The sequence below is a fragment of the Saimiri boliviensis genome, chromosome 11 (assembly GCF_048565385.1).
Source record: "Saimiri boliviensis isolate mSaiBol1 chromosome 11, mSaiBol1.pri, whole genome shotgun sequence".
NCBI classification, from domain to species: domain Eukaryota; kingdom Metazoa; phylum Chordata; class Mammalia; order Primates; family Cebidae; genus Saimiri; species Saimiri boliviensis.
The window spans coordinates 89758680-89784963 of record NC_133459.1 but is presented as its reverse complement, the minus strand read 5'-3'; the positions used below and the strand labels follow the sequence as shown (position 1 = coordinate 89784963).

The window sequence follows — 26284 nt, the reverse complement described above, 5'->3', positions numbered from 1 at the left end:
ACCTTGTCCCTACTAAAAATACAAAAATTAGCTTGGCATGCTGGCATGCACCTGTAATCCCAGCTACTCAGAAGGCTGGGGCAGAAGAATCACTTGAATCCAGGAGGCGGAGGTTGTAATGAGCCAAGATTGCACCACTGAACTCCAGCCTAGGTGACAGAGCAAGACTCCATTTCAAAAAAAGAAAAAAAAAAGTAACAAGAAAAGATTGAGGACTGAACCCTAGGGAACAACAATGTGCAAAAGGAGAAAGTTGAGAAGCAAGTAAACAGACCATGACAAAAGGAATAGAAAGGCAGGAGGCCTGAGGGAGTGAGGTCCTTCAGCGGGCTAATTGAAGATGCTATTAGGGAGGAGATGTCCTCTATTTGGTTTAATATTGTTGACAGATTACATAAAATGAGGTGTTAGAAAAAATCCCTAGATTTATTAGAGAAAAAGATAAGTGATAACCTTGAGAACAATAACCTTGGAGGAGTGTTGAATTTGAAGACTTACTGGCATGAGATCAAGACTGAATGGAATGGCCGGGCACGGTGGCTCAAGCCTGTGATCCCAGCACTTTGGGAGGCCGAGGCGGGTGGATCACGAGGTCGAAAGATCGAGACCATCCTGGTCAACATGGTGAAACCCCGTCTCTACTAAAAATACAATAAAACTAGCTGGGCATGGTGGCGCGTGCCTGTAATCCCAGCTACTTAGGAGGCTGAGGCAGGAGAATTGCCTGAGACCAGGAGGCGGAGGTTGCGGTGAGCCGAGATCATGCCATTGCACTCCAGCCTGGGTAACAAAAGCGAAACTCCGTCTCAAAAAAAAAAAAAAAAAAAAAAAAAAAAAAAAAAAAAAAAAGACTGAATGGAAAGAAAATCTGAGTTCATGAGTGTAGATAGTTCTTTTAAAGAGATCATAATTGGGAGTCAGTCATGGAAATGTGATAGGCAAGAAACAGTAGTTTTCAAATTTTATATAGCAATGATATATTTTAAAGGTTATAAAAATTATACACTTATAGTGTTAAAAAATCCTAGACTGAGGTATTAAATTCTTAAAATTATAGAACTAAAAGACCCCTTGAACATTTCTAAATTACAAAAGCTGGTTATCATATTCATGCTTACACATAAAGACCAAGGAATACTAAAAGTTTCAAAGAGAGTATTTCTTGCTTGATAAAAATCAGCCAATTCTAGGATAGTTGATACTCATCAAATATACAAAGTAATAATCACAGAAAAACACTGAATGCTATTAACAGGAATAAAATAGAAGAAAAGCAGAAAAGAATCGTATTTTATAAATGAAATGTTAAAAATTATATGAAGTTACTGTTGGAAAATGTGGTGAGGTGACTACTTAAATATATCCTTATTTCAAAGGAAGAAGAATGTCACACATGCAGAGCACTTTTACCAATCAGATTCACTGCATTAGCAGCACCTTCCTTCTAGCACAAGGATCAGCAAATTAGCACTTGTGGGCCAAATCCAGCCCACTGCCTGTTTTTCTAAGTAAAGTATCTTGGAGCACAGCCATGCTTATTCACTTTATAGTCCATAGAGTCCATTAGCTGGGTGTGATGTTGCACACCTGTGGTCCCAGCGAGTAGAGAGGCTGAGACGGGAGGATCACTAGAGCCCAGAAAGTCAAGACTGCAGTCAGCCATGATCATGCAGTTGCACTCCAGCCTGGGACACAGAGTGAGACCCTGTCTCAAAAAAATAAATATATATAGCCCACAAAGCCTAAAATATTTACTAACTGAGTCTTTGCAGAAAAAACTGGCCAGCTCCTGGTTTAGTGGATCAAAGATCCTTTGATGTATTTTCATAAAAGTTTTAACCAATATACTGAAATGTTTATATTAAATATAGATTTCTATCTAGTTTTCCCATCCCATCCCTAAATTATAAGTATAATCCTGGTACTCACTCCCAAGTTTATGCTAAATGCTAGCCTATACAAAAAATACTCTTTCTCTTACTTTCTTCTTTTTGTTATTTACATGTTGCTTTGTTTCAAGAAAGAATACAAAAATGCCCTACGAAAGGGATTCTGTTTGTTCACATGCTGCCAGAGGGGAAAAACACAAAGCACATTTTACGGAAAATAATTTGTTACAAGTCAGAACTAAGACATGAAGCCAAACAGGGCACTCCAGGACTGAATCTGCCCTGCTTCTTCAATAGGCTTCTTGCTCTCTTTCTTTCCTGGCAGCTGTGAGTCCCACAGGTAACAGAGAGTGTCAGTCCCTAAGAGAAACACAACTCCGACATTCATCTTTATCTTAATTATTAAGTTCATCTGTCCCAATTCTGTGGATGCTGACTTTCGGTCATTGATGATGATACACATGGACATTTATCATCAACTTTCAGATTCTTGGATCTTTGACAAGTCTTATTATTGAGAGTCAAACTAGTAGAATGCAAGTTATAAATGCTGATTATCCAATTACCTACTCAAAATATCCTGTATGAATATTCCATTAAAAATGCATAGAAAAAACTTAGTCATTCCTACTAACCTGCTACTGTTTACTCTTCTGTATTCACCAGAAAATTTCCTACTCCTTCCGCATGTCCAGGTTAAATGCTAGTGTGCAATCTGGAAACCAGTGCATCATCTGAGCTTTCTCTCTATCCCCCAAACTTTTCTTATTCAATTATCACTAAATCATATTGACTATACCTCTCTTCTGTCTCTGCTTTATATTCCCACTGCCATTTGGGACATAAACATTTAGAAAATGGCTTTTATTTAAATAAAAATGGCCAACTATTAATGTTATTTCTCACATGAAAAAATTTAAGCAAAACAAATGAAAAAGACATAACACCACAAAAAAGGCCAGCATTTTTAAATGAGTAACTAAGATTCCTAAGTTTCTTTTTTTTCACCATGCATGGGTGAAAACCTCTTACTACATTGACACTAGTTCAAGGATGTGTGACAAGGAAACTGTAGCTGACTACTACTGCAAAAGCTTCCTTTGTCTCCTGGTTTCTTTACATGGTTACCTTCCATCAATCCTTTATAAGGGATCAGCAAACTACAGACCACAGGCCAAATCCAGTCTGCCTTATGGCTTTGTAAATAAAGTTTTCTTGGATCTCAGTCATGCCTATTTGCTTACATGTTATCCGTGGTGGTTTTCACACTACAACAGCAGGGTTAACTAGACACAACAGAGACCACATAGTCTAAAACATTTCCCACCTCATCCGTTACAGGAAAAGCTTGCTAACCACTTTTACACCATAACCAGAATGCCTTAATACTCAAATTTAATCTTGTGACTCCCCTACTCAAACTTCTCCAATGAGCCTCTGCAGGAAACACTGCTGGCTCCCTACCAATAGCCTTTCCTTATTCTTTCTTGCAGAAGAAACACAAGTCTATTGGGATGTTTATTATCCCAATTCCCCTCCTCAGCTTCAGAAAGAGAAATGAGTATTCTAAACTAATCACTTCTCCACTTTCCCAGTGCCTGGTTTTGGGATGTGCATGTGGTGTGACCCATCCAATGAAATGTTACAGGAAGCCCCTTGCATGCTTCTAAGTTTTCTACCCATTTAAAAGACACTGTGAGGAAAAGCAGCCCTTGCGATGTTGTGTTGTGAGAACAAGATGTTTGGAGCTGTTGTGGATTAGCCAACTGTGAAAGGAGACATAATAAAACACTGCCAACAACACAGCTGAAAGAGGGACAAGTGGGATCCTGGGATATCACTGAACAACCCAAACAACTCTGATTCCTACTGTTTTAGCCACTGCTCATCTAGTATGTGCAGTCCAAAGCATTCTACTGGTAAAATTCCCATGGCCCACCAGATAAGAGCTATTCATTTCATTCATTCATTCATTCATTCATTCATTCCTTTATTTATGGAGATAAAGTCTTACCCTTTTGCCTAGGCTGGTGTGCAGTGGCACAACAGCTCACTGCAACCTCTAGCTCCCAGGTTCAAGTGATTCTTGTGCCTCAGTCTCCCAATTAGCTGGGAATACACATGCTGGCTACCACACTCAGCTAATTTTTGTATTTTTAGTAGAGATGGGGTTCCACCATGATGACGAAGGCTGAAGACCTACTCGTTTCTATAGTATTAAAAAGACTATTATAAACTTGCCTTAGCTGAGTATTCACCTCACTCCCAACCTCTCATATTTCACACTTTTGGTACTAGCAAAAGTGAGCTGCTCACAAAACCTGCAAAGCTCGCTCAAGCATCTTGTCTTCTGCACTTGCTGCTCTTCCTCCCAGAGGGAATCGCGTTAGAAGTTCCTTCCGGCAGACACACAATCTTGTTACATCTTCCTTCTGCCAATCATCATTCTTCTGCTTCTTTACCTTGAAACATTCTACTCAGTTTGCATGCTTACCTTCAATCCTACCTACCTTTTTTCAAAAAGCTTTCATTCCTCATCAGTTATACCTGGCACATAATCAATATAATAAATAATCATAATTATAAGTTTCCAGTGGGCATCTAGCACACAGCAAGCACTGAATAAAGTAGCAAAATAATAAAAAATGATAATCATAATAACGAGCTCCTCTTTGTATTTTTATTTGTGTTCTGTAGCATTAGAAAAAAATGTATCTAAAAAACATTTCATAGTTAAGTGGACAAGTTAAAACATAAATAAAAATGTTTTCTTTGTCAATTCTGTTGAAAAAGCACAGAAATGAAATAGAGACAATTGTGTTATGAGCACCTTAAAGATCAAAATTACATCAATTTCATCTTTGTCTCCTTGTTATCAAAAGCTCTCTGATAAATAGATGGCTAAATTAAAGGTGTCCTTATACAATCTGGATTGTACAATGTATTAGGTGTCCACATCCAGGTAGCATAGTAGCATTTTTGTTATTGTGAAACATTTTCTACTTTTATTATCATCTGCCGAGCCTAGAGTTGGGCAATTTGTATATTTATTATGACAACCTTTTGATGAATGGTAGCCAAGCATCTTGTTCTAACAAAATTACTGTTATCATGACAATTAACCCACAGATAGAAGAACACATCTTGTTCCAACAAAGTAAATATATCTCTTTTCATTTCAAATTAGGAGGAGTGAAGTCAGCAATAGTGAGACCTTGCTGGTACGAGCATATGTTTCCTGACCAGTGCCTCACAGATTGGTACCAGTCCATGGCCTATTAGGAACCTCACTACACAGGAGGAAGTGAGCAGGAGGCAAACCAAGGAAGTGTCATTTGTATTTACAGCCACACCCCTGGCTCATCTTACTGCCCGATGAGCTCTGCCTCCTGTCAGATCAGTGACAGCATTAGATCCTCACTGAAGCATGAACCTTGTTGTGAACTGCCCACATGAGGAATCTAGATCATGTGTTGCTTATGAGAATCTAATGTCGTATGATCTGTCACTGTCTCCCTTTGTCCCAAGATCGGACCATCTATTTGTAGGAAAAGAAGCTCAGAGCTCCCACTGATTCCACATTATGGTAAGTTGTATAATTATTTCATTATATATTACAATGTATTAATAGTATAAAGTAGCAAAATAAATGTAATGTGATTGAATAATCCCGAAACCACCTCAACCTTTCCCTAGTACATGGAAAAGCTGTCTTCCACAAAACCGGTCCCTGGTGCCAAAAAGCCTGCTGACAACTGGCCTAAAGTAACTCACTATCAGAAGTCTTATCTGGATTGCTGTTTTCAGAAAACTTTTTTGACATCTGTTTTTCTTTGTAGTCTGAAAGTAATTGGTAAATTCTGTGTATAAAAATGTAATAAATAAAAAGACTTTTAATACTGAGATAAAAAATACTTACCAAATGTGAAATGCTTAGAGTAATTCAAACAATATCAGAATATCAGAACTTAACAATATTATTCCATCCACCTATGTGTACATTCTACAAACTTATCATAAACAAGAAAAAGAGTAAAGTGAAATAGTCATAAATCAAGGGCACTATGACCCAGTAAGTTAACTCGCATTAGTCTGACATAACGTGTACCAGCTCTGCATAAGTCCTAGCTGCATAATGAACAGCTATTTGTTCTTGGACAAGTTGCTCCTCTTGGGCTCAATGTCGTCTTCTACAAAATAAGAACTTTGCTGCCTTATTTCACTAGATTGTTATAAAGATTTAACAAGATAACATTTTTTAAAAGCTCACAGAAATATTAAAGCAATGGAATAATCTGTTCCTAAATTTTATGACTGAAATCATGTTGGAATTTCAAATAAAACCCAATCTGTATTTTGTGCATAGGTTCCAATATGAAAATGTTGCTGTTTTCAGGAAATGTTATTAAGTCCTAATTTTGCTTATTAGTTGTCCTACTCTTTGTGGCTCATAGTTCAGGGCATCTCAACTATTTCACAGTTTGTAACTAAATTTATTGATAAATATCTCCTTAAAGTAGATGACATGATTGTCCGCTATTATGGAGTCTATCAATCACACTAAGGACAGAAAAACCAATGGATGTTAAGACTTGGCTTGGACCAATGATCCTTCCCTATAGACTCAAACTCTCAAACAGCAGATGTTTGTCAGGATGATGCTTTATATCCACATTCATCTCCAGCTGACATGAGAGACCAAAACCCTACTTTCATTTATTTTTAGGTTCCATGAAGAAGTTGCAAGTTTTCGACATACATACTAATAACGTATTTTGCAAACAACACCACACACATTATTCAGTTCCAGTGTTATCTCATAGACCACCTTACATGACTATTTTTGCAGTACAAATAACAATTTCAATATTTTGGTGACACCCATTCTGCTTTGAATCACTCTGTTGCGTTATAGCTAGTCAGCAAACAGTCAAATGACCTTCCAGTGACTGTGCAAACTATGGAATGCTTCAAAAATCTGTGTGGCCTCCTTATGCAGGAAGCCATGCTAATTTTCTCTTTATTGTTTCAATTTGAGAATGTGTGCTGCTGAAGCAAGCAGAAAGTTCTACTTTTACACGTGATTGGAAAGAACTTACAGAGTAGCTACATAAATTGGTTATGAGTAACATATAAGCAGGGAATAATACACTGCGGAAGGCCGCAGGAGGCCTCTGAGGAGGAAGGCCTCTTCATGCCTCATGTTCCAGTTCAGGGTGACCTTGGCTCTGTTACCATAAACATTGTGCTCAAGGCTATAAAAACCCTTCATAGCACTATGATGTAGCCAGACTTGTGGGCTCCTTGTAAGGTCTGTGTTCCATCAGCTGTACTTAGATAACAAGCTAAAGATAACCACATGTTCTTCTTTTGTGAAACCCCCAAACTGCCACTGTTATTAATCCTTAGAATGACACATCAGTTCCAGTTCACTGATTCAGTTCTGGCTCACTGGTTCACTCCACCATCATCCTCTCCCCACCATTACTCCACCCCTACCCTGTAGATCAAAGTGATTGTAAACAATAAATAGAGTGGATGGTCAGAGCTTGGGGATTTCACTGTCACCTCTGAAGTAATAAGTGATGGCCCTCTGGTCCCATTGTCTCTCTTAATCTGTCTTTTTCTCATTCCTTTGTCACCACCGAACTCAGGGTACCCACAGGTGATGTAGGGGTGGCTCCCTACATTCTGGTGCCCAATGTGGGGCTCATGGAGCCCTACATTCTGGCACCCAACGTGTGGGGCTTATGGATCCCTATGTTCTGGCACCCAATGTGTGGGGCTCATGGATTCCCTACATTCAGTGATGAGACATGGACAAGGTATGGCTCTGTTAAGTCCAACTAACCTACTTGAGATTCTGAGAATTCTCTTCAATGGCTTCCTGTGAGGTAGAATTTGAAAATATTTTTAAATATTGAGGTAGAGATGCAAGTAGCTTGGGCAATTTTCATTATTATTTAAAACAGATCAGTCAAGGGGCCAATCACAACTGGGAGTCCGCTGCTCTGGGGAAGGTAAACATGGGACTTTCTACTGCCTCAGGTATTATACAGGATATAAAGGTGAATGAGGGTACAGAACTGGTAGCAAAGAAGAAAGAAACACTCATCTCTTCCTGCCACATTATTTCAACCTCTCTGACCATTTAGAACAAGCCCAATGAATATTTGCTACAGAAAAGACCAACAAAGGCCTGAAAGGATCTCTTACCATGAAGGTCTCAGCTAAGTCTAGGCTGAACATGGGGGTGATGGTCAATTAGCTCATTTTGTGTGTGGATAAAGTCACATTGCCAGAGCACGGTGCTGGTGCTTTGGGAATAATGGCTGAGCCTATAAGCACAGGTATGTGAATTTAAAAAATGCTGTAACTTCAACATCTCTGTATGAATCACCATGAAGACCTCAGGGATCTGAATCAGTAAGGGCATCTTGGTGTCAAAGATCAACCATTACCAGGCAGCAGGACCAGTTTCACGGGCAAAAATGCAACAGAATCAACAGAAACAACAGAATGATTGGAATGCCCTTTGTTTCTAGTCCTTCTGATTTGATAAAAAGGATTGTCTTCCTTGGATTTAGTAAATCCCTTTGGTTCTTGAAAAATTCAAAGAGTATGTAAGAGATAGTCTTCAGAAGACAGTAAATGACTTTCTGATAAACTGGACATTTCAAGACCCAAATAACTAATCAAAAAAAAAAAATTAAAGCTATGACACTATTTTTTATCTCATGCATAGGTGTTATACTTGGATAAAATGAACAATGTTGGAATCTGTAAACATAAAGGTCTTACAAGTCCTGAGATAAAGAATCCTGCACACACTGGTACTTCCAACCGGTCTACCCTTTGCTTGATTTCTAGCTGATGCAGGCGACTAACTCATTGCCACTCTAAAACTACCCAAACCAAACTACTACATCTCACTTGATATATAAGATGAAATCGTTGTAATTATTTTAAGCCTTAATTTAGTGTTAACTAGACTTTTCATGTAAACACTTACATATTATGTTGACTAGACACAGCATAATCCCTGGCAGTTTTTCCAGATTTATCTTGACAAAATACATCAATATCTTGATCAAGTAGAAGGCCAACCATACTTGCTGATCCACAACATACGGCAAGTATAAGCACAGTCCTAAAATGACAGAGAGGTAATTTTTCCCTAACTGTAATAAAGTTGTAAGCTAATCTGACATACTTTACCCATTTAATATCTTGCCTGTCAATGCAAAATTAAACATTTGCATCCACTAAAAGACATAAGCATTTTGGGTGCTCAAGTGTTAATCTCTGTAAAATACCACCAAGGTTAAAAGGAAGGGACAAACAGAAAACCTCTTATCTCAATGGGGTGTTAAATAGTAGAAGCTACTAATTTAAAGGCCTTTGATGGGCAAGAAACTATGCTAGGGCCACTTATCTGAAGTGAACAAAGATTTAAGTAAAGATTTCCTTCCCACTTCCCGAGACTGATACACGGTAACAGAAAATCAGCTGTGGGGTCACATAAGAGCTATCTGCATACTGAAAGCAGTAATATTAATAAGAATGGTGAAAACAGTAGTCATAATAGTTTCAGTTAATGATGCCAATAAGCATGTGCTGGGCACTGAATTAAATGCCGCACACACACATCTTTCTTGCTTATGCACAGGCAATTTTGAAGGAGATATTCTCCTCTTTTTCATATGTGACAACACATTTGGTGGTAAATAACATTGCCAAGGTCACACACCTATCAAGTAAGAAAGCTAGGAATTAAACCCAGTCTTGTGTGAATCCGAAGCCTAGCTCTTTTCTCTTATCACCCACCTACACCTTGCCTTCATTAAAGGAACAGTGTACCCACTTAAAACTATCTTTACTTCCTCTCTCCATACTAATTAAAAATAAGGCCAGGCACAGTGGCTCACACCTGTAATCCCAGCACTCTGGGAGGCCGAGGCAGGCGGATCACAAGGTAAAGAAATTGAGACCATCCTGACCAACATGGTGAAACCCAGTCTCTACTAAGAAATACAAAAATTAGCTGGGCATGGTGAAGCGTGCTTATAATCTCAGCTACTCAGGAGGCCGAGGCAGGAAAATTGCTTGAACCTGGGAGGTGGAGTTTGCAGTGAGCAGAGATGGTACCACTGCACTCCAGCCTGGTGCCTGGTGACAGAGCGAGACTCTGTCTCATAAATAAATAAATAAATAAATAAACCATCAAAATACACTGGAATTAAAACAAAAGCTGATGAACTTACAGTATGTGGGAATAGCCATTATTTGTCTTGGAGGCATAAGTTAACATTAATATTCTTCAAAGAAAGCAACTTATCGCAGAGTTATTCCAAAGACAAAATGATTATCAACTCCTATTTATGTTTAATAAAGTGTATTAGTAGAAAAGCATATAAGACATAGAGATTAAAAACTACTAGAAAGAGTTAAGTTCAATACTAAGTCATAAGTAAACTAAAAGTTAAAGTTCACACTTCATGAGACAAATATGAAATCCATTTAGCTAACATAAATCATATAACCAAAAATGTCACATAATAACATCAGTCAGTGTAGTAAGAGGAGTCCCACTAAAACGGTTCTTTATGTTGCCCAGTCTAATTGTTTTTCTACTTAACTGATTTGTTGATCCTGATCACTATGTTGCAATAAGTTAATCTTATAAATGTTTATGACTTGAGTGACTGCTATCATTCTACAACACAGAGATTAAAAAAATTAACCATACCTTCCAAATTTATCAATTGCATTTACATTAGCTTTTTTCTTGATTAAAAATTTCATCATTTTCTCTTTTTGTCAGTATACAGCAAGTGAAAGTGGTGTGAGGCCACACTGTAAAACAATAAAAGCAAAAATGATATTTGATTCAAAAAGTTATGTACTTCTCAACTGAACTGGAAACTATATAAGATCCTATAAACTTACACTCATAGAAAGCAAACGAATTATAGTCACTTCCTTCTTACTCTTCGGTGCTTTCTCACACACTGCTCTTTGCCTTGGAGACACCTCTCTTCTGCCTCAACACATTAACTCTGATCATCTCAAAAACTCACTTTAAACACTTACTGGTTCCAGGAATCTTTGCTTCTATGCCAGCATTTGGCATGGTATTATTGGATGATAATATTTTTTCCATCTAAACAAAGAGCTGTATCTTTTAGCTCTATATTCTCAAACTCTAAGACAAATTCTTGGGTATAAAGCAAGAATTTGTAAAATATTTCTTTAGTTTCATGTTTTACCAAAAGATCAAGCTCCAATGTGCAATAAATATTGCTACTAAGTCTCATACTGCCCATTTCAACAATTTTTCCAACATTTATTCATTTAAAATCAATTTGTATTTAAGTTTTCCAGATTGGTAACTAAATAAATAATCAGTTCACAGAACTAGTGAAACCAAATTTACAGAATCCCTATATGTAGTCTCAATAACTCCATGGTTTTCAGTGTTTAAAACTGCCATCCTGATTAAGCAAATGCTCCACAAACGTTTTATTTTTTATTATTTATTGTACTTTAGGTTCTGGGGTGCATGTGCAAATAATGCAGGATTGTTGCATAGTTACAAACATGGCAAGGTGGTTTGCTGCCTTCATCCCCCTATCTCCTCTATCTTGTATTTCTCCCCTCATTATCCCTCCCTACCCTCCCCATCCACCTGCTGTCCCTCTCCTAGACCCCCTCAACCGACCACAGTCTCTGATGCTCCCCTCCCTGTGTCCATGTGTTCTCATTGTTCAACACCCACCTTTGAGTGATAATATGTGGTGTTTGGTTTCCTGTTCTTGTGTCTGTTTGCTAAAATGATGGTTTCCAGAGTCATCCATGTCCCTACGAAGGACATGAACTCATCATTTTTTATGGCTGCATAGTATTCCACGGAGTATATGTGCCACATTTGGTTTATCCAGTCTATAATTGATGGACATTTGGGTTGGTTCCAGGTCTTTGCTATTGTAAACAGTGCCACAATGATCATATGTGTGCATTTGTCTTTATAATATAATTCTTTGGGTATATACCCAGTAATGAGATTGCTGGGTCAAATGGAATTTCTATTTCTAGGTCCTTGAGAAATTGCCACACTGTTTTCCACAATGGTTGAACTAATTTGCAATCCCACCAACAGTGTAAAAATGTCCCTATTTCTCTACATCCTATCCAGCATCTGTTGTCTCCAGGTTTTTTAAAGATCACCATTCTAACTGGTGTGAGATTATATCTCAATGTGGTTTTGATTTGCATTTCTCTAATGACCAGTGCTGATGAACATTTTTTAATACGTTTGGTGGGCTCATATATGTCTTCTTTTGTAAAGTGTCTGTCCATATCCTTTGACCACTTTTGATTGGGTTTGTTTGTTTTCTCATAAATCTGTTTTATTTCTTCGCACATTCTGGATATTAGCCTTTTGTCAGATGGGCAGATTGCAAAATGTTTTTCCCATTCTGTGGGTTGCCAGTTCACTCTAATGATTGTTTCCTTTGCTGTACAGAAGCTCTGGAGTTTAATTAGATTCCATTTGTCTATTTTGGCTTTTGTTGCCATTGCTTTTGGTGTTTCAGCCATGAAGTCCTTGCCTACGCCTATGTCCTGAATGGTTTTGCCTAGGTTTTCTTCTAGGGTGTTTATGGTGTCAAGACTTATGTTTAATTGTTAATCCATCTGGAATTAATTTTAGTGTAAGGTGTCAGGAAGGGGTCCAGTTTCTGCTTTCTGCACACTGCTAGCCAGTTTTCCCAACACCATTTAGAGAGATACTGGATAGTTGATAATACAGCTTCAATTGATCAAAGAGGTTTAGAATTTGCTACAATTCTAACTGAGAAAACTCTGATCTTACTAACAACTTACTGAGCTAAGCACTTGAATGGTAACAAAGAGAAACAAAATCCTGAGAGGACCATCCTCTACTTATTGAAGATTACTCACTGCAAATTTCTAAAGACCTTCTGAATGGCAGTGAATAACTGATGTTAGGAGAAGGTATTATTCCGTAAGCTGATTGATACTGTCAATAATATTCATTTTAACATCCCAATCACAGAGATAAAAGTCAGATTAGGCCAGCAATGGTGGCTCACACCTGTAATCCTAGCATTTTGAAAGCCTGAAGCAGGTTAATCACTTGAGCCCAGGAGTTCAAGACTGGCCTGGGCAACATGGCAAAAAACTCATCTCTACTTTGTAAAAAAAAAAAAAAAAAAATACAAAAACTGAGGTTGAAGGACCACCTGAGCTTGGGGAGGTCAAGGCTGCAGTGAGCTCTGATCACACTACTGCACTCCAGCCTGGCAGAGACCTTGTCCCCCACCCCCCAAAAAAGTCAAACTAGTATTATGGGAAATGAAAGATATAAAGGAATTAGCACATATCCAATTCCAACTGCAACTATTCTAGAGATCTTAAGTTTCTGAGATGTAAGAATTTATATATTACACTTATTTATTCAGTGATTCCTCAGCAGGAGTGTATCCAGATTTTGAGGAATTTGTCATCGTCGTTTAGAGAAAGGTCTCATTATGTTGCCCAGGCTAGACTCAAACTCCTGAGCTCAAGCAATTTTCCCACTCAGCCTCCCCAGCAGCTGAGACTACAGCCATTCACCACCATGCCTGGCTTCAAGGAAACCTTTTGAAACATACATGTCCAGGATTTATTAGACTTACTTTATGAAAATCTTCAGGGGAGAGCCTAGACTTGTAGATTATTTAAAATTTTTCCTCAGGTTACTGGGATGCACAATTCTAGCTGAAAACTAGTGCAATAGATAATTACTTCAGTGTCCTCTCTTAGCCACATGACCAATTCCCTTTATTATTTGAGGATTTGGCCAAAAAGAGAAAAGAGTAGGAGAGAGATTCATTTGCTGAAAACACCACATAATTTTCCCAGGTAAGAGAAGAACAGGGTCTAGTAAACTCAAAATACAACTTGATCTTGTTATTTATAAGCTCCTTATCTCCCACCTTCCAATCAAGACATTCTAAATTAGAAAGCAGAATTGAGACTCTAGTTGGCTATTTCTACCAGAAGAGGATCATGAGTCAGTTAAGTACCTGTTATTCCCTCTGCTCAAGGGTTTCCCACTACATTACCACCTATTCACTGCCAATCTGGTTCCTCAGAGGCCTCCTAACATTGATCTCCAGGCAATTTATAACTAACTCCTTCTCCCAAACTGAAAACTCATTCTCTAAAACTGAAGAGAACTTTGTCTCACCATACAAAAGAAATGAATGAGTACCAACACACACACACACACACACACACACACACACAACCGTTTCATGGTCTTTCCCCTCCATTACCTAATTTCCAAACTAGCCTTGATATTTCTGATTGCTCTCTTCTCCCCTTTCCATTTCTCCCTCATGAGCAGTCAGAGCTACCCTAAGCCTTGCCACTCAAGATACATCACTTCATATCGATTACTTTTCTTAGAAATTTGCCAAAGCAGCAGGATTTCTTTTCACTGAAACATGTTTTTGTTTTCTTGGAGTTTTAATGTAAAACTTGTTTCCAGGGCAAATTTTACTATTTTACAGTCATTAGGAAAAACAAACAAACAAACAAACAAAAAACCTGGGAAAGAAAAATTAGAAAAAACAATAAGTATTACCTTTTACAATTTCAGTGTTTTCAAAAAAAGAAATTTACCACAAGTACATTTTTTAAAAAGCTGTACCCTCTAAATCTTCTTTAAATTTAACAATATTGAAAATAAAGTCTTAGACAATTAAGTCATTTCAAAATATTTTCATTCAGGTATGCTTGAGCTTCCAAATACAGAAAACTAACCCTTACACAGGAGGTCAGTGTTAAAACAATTGCATTTCAGTATTTTGAAAATAAAATCGATAGATCTATACCTTGTTTTTTGCTTCAATATCAGCACCGTATAAAAGCAGTGCTTTGGCCAGTAATTTGTCTTCACTGTAGACCGCGTAGTGTAGCACGGTATTTCCATACACATCCAGAAGGTTTGGGTCAGTGCCATGTTCTAGCAACGTTAACACACATTCATCTTCTTGGCACTATAGGGCCTGTCAGTATTAGACCAAAAACAAATCATAAATCCTAGGAACTCAAAAGAAACATTCCACAGGTTTCACCAACTAGCCATATTTAAATGAGAAAACTCATCTTTATTCTACACATTGAAATCAAATCCATCTCATGCTGATATAGTCGGCTACTGCATACCTTTATTAGAGCTGTCCTCTTTTTGCTATCAAAGGCATGGAGTTCACATCTTCTGTACAGCATGAGTTTTACTATTTCTGAATTCCCATTGGCAGAGGCCAAATGGAGGGCAGTTCTATGAGAGTGAGAAGACTTTTTAGGAAATTGTAGTGCACTATCTACAGCCACCTCAGCAATTCATGTCATTGCAAACACTGAACAGTCTGCTATTACTCTGCCTTCAAAGCAAACATTGCATTTTCCTTTGAAGAAAGTATACTATTTATTACCCCTCCTTACTCACTGTATGAGTGAAAGAGCAGCCTATTTGAACAGAAAGAGCATAGCCCTTGCATTCTATTCAACTTGGGCTGGAATCCTCTTTCCGCTCTGTCACTTCCTAGTTGTTGCTTAGCCTTTTTGTATCTCAATTTCCTCAACAATAAAATGGGAATGAAAATAGTAACTTTCTCAGAGAAAACCACTGTAATACTTAAATGAGACTCTACACAAAAGACAGAGAATAGTTCCTAACACAACAGCTCAATAATTGCTAGATATTATAATTTTTACTACTACTACTGGAGATGTGAATTGAGTGAGATAATACAATTATACCTACACTTTGAGGTATGTTTTAAAGATTACAGGTAACATTCTATTTTAGTGATTCTAGGATGATTCCACGTTTGAACATTTCTTACACTGGAATGTCACTTGTAATTCATGATTTACCATAACTGTAATTGGCAGCATTTAAATAATTCTCTTATTGGGATGTAAAATAATGAGGCATCTTACAATCCCTGGTGCCTTACATTAGGTAGGCCACGTTATAATATAACAGGTCTGGCACAGTTCTAGTCCGATGACTGGCATTTAGATGAATTTTAGTTCTTAAAAGAACTATGAAATAAGAAGGCTGAGGTGAAAACAGAAACAAATTTCTAAAATAAACTAATTCTTACTTCGGTTTTCAAAAAACTTTAAGCCAAAGAAAACTTGAGATTTAAATGACTAAGTATGTCTCATTTTTTTCAATACTCAGAATTACAGAATGTATGTAAATCAGGTATTTCCAATCATTAATATTAGGATTTAAGACTATTATCAATTTTCTTTTTTAAAAAAGGATTTGGAAAACTATTTGTGGAGTTTCTTCAATGTTTACATCCAGTGATACCTGTGCAGGATGCGTGGTTTTGTTACATAGGTAAATGTGTGCCAATGAGGGTTGTACAGATTGTTTCATAACCCAGATATGAAGCCTGCTACCTGTTCCTTCTATTTCCTGCTGCTTTCCCTCCTCCCAACCCCCACCGTCTGATAGGCCCCGTGTGTGCTGCTCCCCTGTAGGTGTCTGTGTGTTCTCATCATTTAGCTCTCACCTGTAAGTGAGAACATGTGCTATCTGGTGTTTTCTGTTCCTGTGTTAGTTTGCTAAGGATAATGGCCTCCAACATCGTCCATGTCCCTGTAAAGGACATGCTCTCATTCTTTTTTTGTGGCTGCTGTTTATGTATCCCATTTTAGTTCTTAAAAGTACTAAAACAGTCTTTATCCAAGATTGTTATAAATTATAAAGGGCAATTAAATGTTATCTTTTTACTATTTCTACCTTCAGAAATGCTTTTGTTTGAAAGGAGAGAGGAAAAGCTTCAATTGAGATTAAGTTCTAATACCCCAATTTAAAATCTCTCAGTTTGCCCAGCCCCAGCATGTAAACATGAAGTTTTCAAAGATGAAGGACACTGACAGGGAGTAGAACCTGCCTGCCACGTAATAGGTTCGAGACACACCTGCCACATAATAGGTGTCTGGCTTATGTTTGATGAATAATCAGATTGAAAGGATACAGCTGGTGAGTTCAATATTTAAAAAAAAAAAACAACAACTCCTGTAGAGGAATACATTCGTAATAGTAATAATCAGTTATATTTTCTATTTTAATTTTCATATATTACTAAAGTAAAACCATTAATCCACAGTTTTTACACATTAATCTATATTATATATAAGGAGAAGATAAATATATAATAAAATGTATATACAATAATATCTACAGGAACAGGTAAACAGATTCAATCTACTTCTGGATAGGGTAAAAGTTTACAGAAGATACCCATCCACATAAATAAAAATAAATAAGAGAATGTGAGAAATTATTTGTATCTATGTAAGTAGCATATTTCTTCTCTTCCCAAGGATTATTTCATGACTACCGAAACTTAGCTAAAACTTTTGAGATGTTCGTTGCAGAAATCACAGATAAGAGAAAGGGGAAAAACTTCACTCACAAATCCCCAGAAATAAATTTGATCATATTTTCTACATCTTTTCAGATACCACAAAAGCAGATTGTTTGTGTATATGTAAAACAGATTTTTTTCCTCACTTTATATACCAAATTACATCTTTGCATGTCAACATATCTCTATCTATTGACACCCTCAATGGTTACATATTATTCAATGCCATGGATGTACTGAAATTTGTTCATAAAATCTTCATATGAGTTCTCCTCAATACATTGCTCTTATAAGCAATACTAAAAAAAAAAAAAAAAGGTGTAGACATTTCTTAAAGCTATTTCAGAATAATGAAATTGATGAGTAAAAGGCATATACATTTTAAAAATAGAGTTCTTACCACCAAAGTATCTATTTGAAAAGTCACAGCAACTTAAACTTTAAACAACTGTGTAAATACCACTGTTCTTCATCCTCACACACTTTGTGGATAGAAAACCATATTCCATTCCTTTTTTTTTTTTTTTTTTTTTTTTTTTTGAGAGGGAGTCTTGCTGTGTCCTCAGACCAGAGTGCAGTGGCACCATCTTGGCTCACTGCAACCTACGCCTCCCAGGTTGAAGCAATTCTCCTGCCTCAGTCTCCCAAGTATCTGAGATTACAAGTACTTGCCCCCAGGCCCAAGTCCGGCAAAGTTTTGTATTTTTAGTAGAGACAGGCTTTCACCATGCTGGCCTGGCTGGTCTCAAATTCTGATATCATGATCCACCTTCCTTGACCTCCCAAAGTGCTGAGATTACAGGCATGAATCACTGCACCTGGCCTGTCATTCCTCTTCTAACTTAAATTAGAATTAGAAAACAGTATTTGCTAATTCTGTTAGAAATTAGAAAATATTTTCTAATTTCTAAACAGTATTTTCTAATTTCTGTGAAATAGAAAACAGTATTTCATTCCTCTTCTAACTTAAATTCCTTCTCTTACCAGAACACTATGTTTTCCTAAGTGTGTAGATCACTGGTAGACATACAAAGAAATTACTTTGCCCAATTTTAAATTGAGTTTATTTAGTTGTCTTTTGGTTGACTTGAAAGAATTCTCTGTAAAATGAAAATACATGTTTTGTAAAGATTTTGGACCTCTGTTAATGTTTTTCTTATATACGGATGTTTTTTATTTTGCCAAGCCAACCTTCAGAATACTTGCTTTGGTAGTTTCTTAGGAAGGTCACTGTGAACATAAAAATACATCTGCATATATAGGCCAGGCACAGTGGCTCACACCTGTAATCTCAGCACTTTGGGAGGCCAAGGCAGGTGGATCACAAGTTCAAGAGTTCAAGACCAGCCTGGCCAAGATGATGAAACCCATCTCTACTAAAAATACAGAAACAAATAGCCGGGCATGGTGACGGGCATCTGTAATCCCAGCTACTCGAGAGGCTGAGGCAGAGAATTGCTTAAACCTGGGAGACAGAGGTTGCAGTGAGCTGAGATCACACCACTATACTCCAGCCTGGGGGACAAAGACTTCACCTAAATATTTATATATGCATATATAAATAGGCATTTGTGGTTTTTTTCTGGTACTTTTCACCTTTTGTGTATTTAAAGTTTTTTACTCTATACTGCAGGAATTTATTTTTAACACATAAAAATCTAGCTAGGTTTCTCCAAACAGCATGCATTTCACTTAGGAATAATTAAGTTTTTTACAAATATAAAACATCACCTTTATCAAGGACTAAATTCTTAAATACATTTGACTATTTCTGGATTTCCTATTCTGTTCTGCTCATTTATGTCTTTTCAGCTGTTAGTAAACAATTTGTGGAAATAGCACATGCAAATTTTGACATCTGGAAAGCAAATCTTTTTTTATTCTGCTACAAAAAAATTAATTTATCACCATAACAGACAGCATGCCTAATTTAAAAATGCTAAAACTTTGCTACTATTTTCATTTCGTTTAGGTAAAAGTGATAAATACAGAAAGAGCTCATATCGGTTTTTTTTTATTTTTTTTTATTGCATTTTAGGTTTTGGGGTACATGTGATGAACCTGCAAGATTGTTGCATAGGTACACACATGGCAGTGTGGTTTGCTACCTTCCGTCCCCTCATCTGTATCTGTCATTTCTCCCCATGCTATCTCTTCCCACCTCCCCACCCCCCCGCCCCTCCCCCATTTCCCCCCAATGGACCCCAGTGTGTAGTGCTCCCCTCCCTGTGTCCATGTGTTCTCATTGTTCAACACCCACCTATGAGTGAGAATATACGGTGTTTGATTTACTGCTCTTGTGTCAGTTTGCTGAGAATGATGGTTTCCAGGTTCATCCATGTCCCTACAAAGGACGTGAACTCATCGTTTTTGATGGCTGCGTAATATTCCATGGTGTATATGTACCACATTTTCCCTATCCAATCTATCATCATTGGGCATTTGGGTTGGTTCCAGGTCTTTGCTATTGTAAACAGTGCTGCAATGAACATTCGTGTGCACGTGTCCTTGTAGTAGAATGATTTATAATCCTTTGGATATATACCCAGTAATGGGATTGCTGGGTCAAATGGGATTTCTATTTTTAGGTCCTTGAGGAATCGCCACACTGTCTTCCACAATGGTTGAATTAAATTACATTCCCTCCAACAGTGTAAAAGTGTTCTTATTTCTCCACATCCTCTCCAGCATCTGTTGTTTCCCAATTTTTTAATGATTGCCATTCTAATTGGTGTGAGATGGTATCTCAATGTGGTTTTGATTTGCATTTCTCTGATGACCAGTGATGACGAGCATTTTTTCATATGTTTGTTGGACTCCTGTATGGCTTCTTTTGTAAAGTATCTGTTCATATCCTTCGCCCATTTTTGAATAGGCTTGTTTGTTTTTTTCTTGTAGATCTGCTTTAGTTCTTTGTAAATTCTGGATATCAGCCCCTTGTCAGATGGGTAGGCTGCAAAAATTTTTTCCCATTCTGTTGGTTGCCGATTCACTCTACTGACTGTTTCTTTTGCCTTGCAGAAGCTGTGGAGTTTGATTAGGTCCCATTTGTCTATTTTGGCTTTTGTTGCCATTGCTTTTGGCGTTTTGGTCATGAAGTCCTTGCCTACACCTATGTCCTGAATGGTTTTGCCTAGATTTTCTTCTAAGGTTTTTATGGTATTAGGTCTGATGTTTAAGTCTTTAATCCATCTGGAGTTAATTTTGGTGTAAGGTGTCAGGAAGGGGTCCTGTTTCTGCTTTCTGCACATGGCTAGCCAGTTTTCCCAACACCATTTATTAAACAGGGGGTCCTTTCCCCATTGCTTGTTTTTGTCAGGTTTGTCTAAGATCAGATGGTTGTGGGTATGTTGTATTTCCTCTGAGACCTCTGTTCTGTTCCATTGGTCTATATCTCTGTTTTGGTACCAGTACCATGCTGTTTTGATTACTGTAGCCTTGTAGTATAGTTTGAAGTCCGGTAGTGTGATGCCTCCTGCTTTATTCTTTTTGCTTAGAATTGACTTGGCTATGCGGGCCCTCTTTTGGTTCCATTTGAAGTTTAAGGTGTTTTTTTCCAGTTCTGTGAAGAAGGTCATTGGTAGCTTGATGGGAATAGCATTGAATCTGTAAATTACTTTGGGCAGTATGGCCATTTTTACGATGTTGATTCTTCCTAACCATGAACATGGAATGTTTCTCCATCTGTTTGTATCCTCTCTTATTTCGTTGAGCAATGGCTTGTAGTTCTCCTTGAAGAGGTCCTTTACGTTCCTTGTTAGTTGTATTCCTAGGTACTTTATTCTCTTTGTAGCAATTGTGAATGGCAGTTCGTTCTTGATTTGGCTGTCTTGAAGTCTATTACTGGTGTATAGGAATGCTTGTGATTTTTGCACGTTGATTTTGTATTCTGAGACTTTGCTGAAGTTGTTTATCAGTTTCAGGAGATTTTGGGCTGAGATGATGGGGTCTTCCAGATATACAATCATGTCATCTGCAAATAGAGACAATTTGATTTCCTCCTTTCCAATTTGGATACCCTTTATTTCTTTTTCTTGCCTGATTGCTCTGGCTAGAACTTCCAGTACTATATTGAATAGGAGTGGTGAGAGAGGGCACCCTTGTCTAGTGCCAGATTTGAAAGGGAATGCTTCCAGTTTTTGCCCATTCAGTATGATATTGGCTGTTGGTTTGTCGTAAATAGCTTTTATTGTTTGGAGATACGTTCCGTTAGTACCTAGTTTATTGAGGGTTTTTCGCATAAAGGGTTGTTGAATTTTGTGAAAAGCCTTCTCTGCATCAATCGAGATAATCATGTGGTTTTTGTCTTTGGTTCTGTTTATGTGGTGAATTACGTTTATGGACTTGTGTATGTTGAACCAGCCTTGTATCCCCGGGATGAATCCTACTTGATCATGGTGGATGAGCTTTTTGATATGCTGTTGCAATTTGTTTGCCAGTATTTTATTGAAGATTTTTGCATCTATGTTCATCATGGATATTGGCCTGAAATTTTCTTTTCTTGTTGAGTCTCTGCTGGGTTTTGGTATCAGGATGATGTTTGTCTCGTAAAATGATTTGGGAAGAATTCTCTCTTTTTGGATTGTCTGGAATAGTTTCAGAAGGAATGGTATCAGCTCCTCTTTGTATGTCTGGTAGAATTCAGCTGTGAACCCATCTGGACCTGGGCTTTTTTTGGGTGGTAGGCTCTTTATTGCGGACTCGACCTCAGACCATATTATTGGTCTATTCAGGGTTTCGGCTTCTTCCAGGTTTAGGCTTGGGAGGATGCAGGTGTCCAGGAATTTATCCATTTCTTCCAGGTTTACTGGTTTATGTGCATAGAGTTGTTTGTAATAATCTCTGATGATGGTTTGGATTTCTGTGGAATCTGTGGTGATATTCCCTTTATCGTTTTTTATTGCATCAATTTGGTTATTCTCTCTTTTCTTTTTTATTAATCTGGATAGTGGTCTGTCTATTTTGTTGATCTTTTCAAAAAACCAGCTCCTGGATTTATTGATTTTTTGAAGAGTTTTTTGTGTCTCTATTTCCTTCAGTTCTGCTCTGATCTTAGTTATTTCCTGTCTTCTGCTAGGTTTTGAGTTTTTTTGATCTTGCTCCTCTAGCTCTTTCAATTTTGATGATAGGGTGTCAATTTTAGATCTCTCCTTTCTTCTCATGTGGGCACTCATTGCTATATATTTTCCTCTAGAGACTGCTTTAAATGTGTCCCAGAGATTCTGGTATGTTGTGTCTTCATTCTCATTGGTTTCGAACAACATCTTTATTTCTGCCTTCATTTCATTGTTTATCCAGTCAACATTAAGAGCAAGTTGTTCAGTTTCCATGAAGCTGTGTGGTTCTGAGTTAGTTTCTGCATTCTGAGTTCTAACTCGATTGCACTGTGGTCTGAGAGACTGTTTGTTATGATTTCTGTTCTTTTGCATTTGCTGAGGAGTGATTTATTGCCAATTATGTGGTCAATTTTAGAGTAGGTGTGATGTGGTGCTGAGAAGAATGTATATTCTGTGGATTTGGGGTGGAGAGTTCTGTAAATGTCTATTAGGTTTGCTTGTTCCAGGTCTGTATTCAGGTCCTGGATATCCTTGTTGATTTTCTGTCTGGATGATCTGTCTAATATTGACAATGGGGTGTTAAAGTCTCCCACTATTATTGTGTGGGAGTCGAAGTCTCTTTGTAAGTCATTAAGAACTTGCCTTATGTATCTGGGTGCTCCTGTATTGGGTGCGTATATATTTAGGATCGTTAGCTCTTCTTGTTGCAGTGATCCTTTTACCATTATGTAATGCCCTTCTTTGTCTCTTTTGATTTTTGTTGCTTTAAAGTCTATTTTATCAGAGATGAGAATTGCAACTCCTGCCCTTTTTTGCTCTCCATTTGCTTGGTAGATCTTCCTCCATCCCTTTATTTTGAGCCTTTGTGTATCCTTGCATGTAAGATGGGTTTCCTGGATACAGCACACTGATGGGTTTTGGCTTTTTATCCAATTTGCCAGTCTGTGTCTTTTGATTGGGGCATTTAGTCCATTGACATTTAGGGATAGTATTGTTATGTGTGAATTTGATACTGTCATTTTGATGCTACCTGGCTGTTTTGTTGGTTAGTTGATGCAGATTCTTGATTGTGTTGATGCTCTTTCACCATTTGGTGTGTTTTTGGAGTAGCTGGTACTGGTTGTTCCTTTATATGTGTAGAGCCTCTTTCAGGAGTTCTTGTAGAGCAGGTTTGATGGTGATGAAATCTCTGAGTGCTTGCTTGTTCACAAAGGTTTTTATTTTTCCTTCACTTATGAAGCTTAGTTTGGCTGGATAGGAGATTCTGGGTTAAATGTTCTTTTCTTTAAGGATGTTGAATATTGGCCCCCAATCTCTTCTGGCTTGTAGGGTTTCTGCTGAGAGATCTGCTGTGAGTCTAATGGGCTTCCCTTTGTGGGTAACCCGACCTTTCTCTCTGGCTGCCCTTAGCATTTTCTCTTTCATTTCAACCCTGGTGAATCTGACGATTATGTGCCTTGGGGTTGCTCTTCTTGAGGAATATCTTTGTGGTGTTCTCTGTATTTCCTGGATTTGAATATTGGTCTGCCTTGCTAGGTTGGGGAAGTTTTCCTGGATAATATCCTGAAGAGTATTTTCCAGCTTGGATTCATTCTCTTCATCACATTCGGGTACACCTATCAGACGTAGATTAGGTCTTTTCACATAGTCCCACATTTCTTGAAGATTTTGTTCATTCCTTTTTGTGCTTTTTTCTCTGTTCTTGCCTTCTCTTTTTATTTCATTGAGTTGATCTTCGACCTCTGATATCCTTTCTTCTACTTGGTCAATTCGGCTGTTGAAGCTTGTGCATGCTTCACGAAGTTCTCGTGTTGCATTTTTCAGCTGCATCAATTCACTTATACTCCTCTCTATGCTGTCCATTCTCGTCAGCAGTTCGTCCAATCTTTTTTCAAGGTTCCTATTTTCTTTGCGTTGGGTTAGAACATGTTCTTTTAGCTCATTGTAGTTTCTTACTACCCACCTTCTGAAGTCTGATTCTGTCATTTCATCACCCTCCTTCTCCATCCGGTCTGGGTCCCTTGCTGGTGAGGAGTTGTGATCCCTTTTAGGAGGAGAGGTGTTCTGGTTTCGGGAGTTTTCATCCTTTTTGCGCTGGTTTCTTCCCATTTTTGTGGGTTTATCCACCTGTTGTCTGTCTCCTCTGCACTTTCACTAGGAGCTGAAGTCCTGAGTTGTTCTTAGGCGGCCATCTTCCCAGCATTCTCCTTTTTCTTTAATTTTTTAATTCAATTTAAGTTTTGGGATACATGTGAAGAACATGCAAGACTGTTGCATAGGTACACACATGGCAGTGTGATTTGCTGCCTTCCTTCCCCTCACCTGTATCTGTCTTTTCTCTCCATGCTATCTCTCCCCACCTGCCCAATCCCCGTCCCTCCCCCATTTTCCCCCAACGGACCCCAGTGTGTAGTGCTCCCCTCCCCATGTCCATGTGTTCTCATTGTTCAACACCCACAGAAAGAGCTCATATCTAAAGAGAAATGAGTCTTCCTATTCAAAGACACAAACCATCTTCCCATTTATTTTCCTTCTAAGGTTTCTCAGTAAATAACATATTTACATAGGATACATTGATATGAAACACATATTGAATTTTATTTGAAGAATATTAAGCCAGAAGTTAATATACTATGGAACTTAGTTCTCAATATATACCTTTCTATAATGTATATGACATTGTTTTAAAATGTGTATATTAAAAATAATCCACTGCAACGATTTAGTTTTGCGAGGTACATCACTTTAATACAGTCTATTAATGTTCTCCGAGGGAAATTATAATTTGATTGGAAATCAGTTAAAGTTTTGTTTTCACGTTGCTACTCATAAAGAGGCCTGTGCCCTGACCCCTCTGAGGTTTCCACAGCCAGGATGGTGTAGGGCCTGCAGAGACGATAAAGCCAGGCACCCTGCCACCACCTCCACACCAGTAGGGCACATCCCCACCATCCCGCCTCCTCTCAGCGAGGCCCAGTTACCTTTTTTCCTTGTCCGTCTCGTTCACATCAGTGATCCTGAGCATGACGATGAGATCGGCTCTGGGGACTTTACCCCACCAGGCGGCTCTGTGGAGCTTGTCCAGGTCTTCTCGACGGACCTGGTACCTTGGCTCCTCGAAGGCACTGTCGTCACAGTCTGCCCAAGTGCCCACGTTGCTCTTGCCGCTCCCCCTGCAGCAGGAGAAGCAGTGGCAGCACCATTTGCCCATCTTGCTCCTGAGACCAAAGGGCTTCTTCATAGCGGAGGCAGCCGGCTTTGAACAAACCTCAGCCACCGTCTGCTTTTAACAGCCAGGGGAGGCCAGTAGTAGCGGGCAGATTGCCTCTACCAACCAGCTTGACCAACTAGCAGGAAACTCCGGGTTTCCAACCTGTTTGAAGAGAAAGGTCAATCCTAGCCCGAACCTGCCCACCCCAGGAGGGGAGCCCAACTCAGCCCAGCCTACCTAGGGAAAGCCCACGCCAACCCAGGGAGAGCCCAGTCCAACCCAAGGAAACACCCAGCCCAGCCAGGGGGATGCCAAGCTCAGCAGATAAAAGGTCAAGCCCAGCAAAGGAATGCGAGGGAGGAAACGTCAGTCAAAGCTAGGAACACGAAGCCAAGCGAGGAACACCACGCTAAGCCAGGAACAGCAAAGCCAAGCCACCGTGACAGGCAAGCAAAGCCACAGCGACAGGCAAGCCAAGCTGTTATGCGCGTGCGGTGTGCTCGAGGCCAAGCTTCTGCAGGCAAGCCACAGTGTGCGGCGTGCGCGTGTCCCAGCCTCCACAGCTGAGCCACAACGTGCAGCGTGCTCGTGTCCCAGCCTCCACAGGTGAACCACAACGTGCAATGTGCGCGTGTCCCAGCCTCTGCAGGCGAGCCACAGTGT

General features: G+C 38.6%; 1 non-coding gene and 1 pseudogene across 1 annotated transcript; both read right to left on the bottom strand.

Annotated features, from left to right (window-relative positions):
• Positions 1-2127: 2127 nt before the first annotated feature.
• LOC141580455 (uncharacterized) lies at positions 2128-25651 on the bottom strand (annotated as a pseudogene).
• Positions 6844-6947, bottom strand: LOC141580496 (U6 spliceosomal RNA). The gene has a single exon (XR_012512664.1). It is a non-coding gene; the product is annotated as a U6 spliceosomal RNA (small nuclear RNA).
• Positions 25652-26284: the final 633 nt, after the last annotated feature.